Raw genomic sequence first — 1,916 nt, 5'->3', positions numbered from 1 at the left:
TACATCTTTTGGTGTCCCTGTGTTAGGACTGCAATTGTACCTACACACACACACACACACACACACACACAGTCTGGGTCCTAGAGTTGAAAGGTAGTCATCAAAACCATGATCTTTGAAAACTACAAGAGACTTTATTTTGTACAGTATCCCCTCTTTTTTTTCTTCGTGTTTATGTGTGTGTATGAATGTGAGTGTAAATGTAGAGAAGGATGTATGTTTATGTAAGATGAGTATGTGTATACAACAATGAAATAAATGACTGAACAAAGAAATTAACCCTTGTCTTGATAAAATTAACAAAAATTAGGAAAAAGGGGGTGCAAACTATAAAAGAACAAGTGCATAAAAGAGCAAATGCAAAACAAAGAAACTGTCCCTTTTTTTTCTTTTTAAGTCCTTTGTGCCTTAGGTTCTCTGTGTGCAAAGAGTCTTATCTGAGTCCAAACGCGAAGTTTGGAGTTCAATCAGTCTGTTGGGGAAACTATGCTGGCCAGGCTGCCACAGGCTTTGTCTTCTATGCATGGAGTCATCCAGGGCAGGCTCGCCATCTTGTCTGATCGCAAATCTTTACTTGAACCCAAGGAGGAAAAAAAAACAATCTACACAAGGTAATGTAACAGTCACACAATTAGTAATTTCTTCTTTCATGAGATCTCGTTTAACTTTTACTATAGTGTCTAACTCAACATAGTAATGACGACAATTCGTCGAATCAGTGTTTGCTTCTTAATATCTTAGCTGGGCTAACATGGCAACACAAGGTTAACAGCTGAACTTGTTAGTTACGCATATACAACACGAACATTCAAATGTAAGTTACAACAAATGGGGGAAAGAACATGAAAATACCATTACATTTTGCCAATGAAACACTCTCTTGTATTACCTGCTGCTTCGACTGGTTTTTTTTTTTTTTTTTCAGTACTCTTATCTTCACTTCATCTCAACATTTACTACCAGCATGTGATAGTTAATTACCATAATACAGGAAAATTCACCGAAGCTCTTCTCTCGTCCAAATAGGGCAAACGCTTGCTCTCAGCGAGTAAAAAAAAACAAGCTAAAGTAATTCAACCTTACAGTACAATATCCAGAAATGCTTACGATTTCGCTTTCATATAGCTTATTCTAGAGAATTCGTGTCTCTGTTAAGCATGCTCTGTTATGCATGCGCAGCACATATTCCACTAAGCGGTCAAGTTCAGCAAAAAAAAAAAAAAAAAAAACCTTGCGCATACACAGAGATATTGCCATGTCTTTCTTTTCTTAAATGGGCTACATATACAAAAGGACCTATGAAGAACACAGGATCTTACTACGTTTCATGAGAAAATTACTGAATCAACACAATATCCTCCTAAATATGTGTATGTGTGTGTGTGTGTGTGTGTGCGTGTGTGTGTGACAGCAGACTGGCGGGTATTTCTGTAGTACTCACAGGCTTACACACTGAATAATTTATATACGGATTGATTGGACGCAGATAAGAAGCTGAACAAGCCATTCAGGAATCTCAACAATTTGAGGAAATACATGTAAAAAAAAAAAGAAAGAAAGAAAAGGAAGAAAAAAAAAGAAAAAGAAAGAAAAACTAATATCATCTCATCTGTTTGCATTGAAATAGATGAAATTAAAGGTCACAAGTTCAAAGTTTAACTTAATTCAAATGATAATAATTGTAATTGACTGTAATTGATTTTTTTCTTTCTTTTTTCTTGTGGACAAAATACATAAAATATTACATGGAGAAAAATGAGGAAAACATTGAAAACTGTAATTCACGAAAATCTTCATGAGTTAAATCTCAATGACACTCCTCTATGCAAATTCATGTGACCAATCTCTATTTAAATCCTGAACAGCCTCTGAGCTCTACAGGAGACATACTCAAAAGTTGAGCTTCTAAACCAATC

Source organism: Chanos chanos, chromosome 8 (assembly GCF_902362185.1).
Source record: "Chanos chanos chromosome 8, fChaCha1.1, whole genome shotgun sequence".
In the NCBI taxonomy this organism is placed as follows: Eukaryota; Metazoa; Chordata; class Actinopteri; order Gonorynchiformes; family Chanidae; genus Chanos; species Chanos chanos.
Note: the sequence above shows the minus strand (reverse complement) of the source record.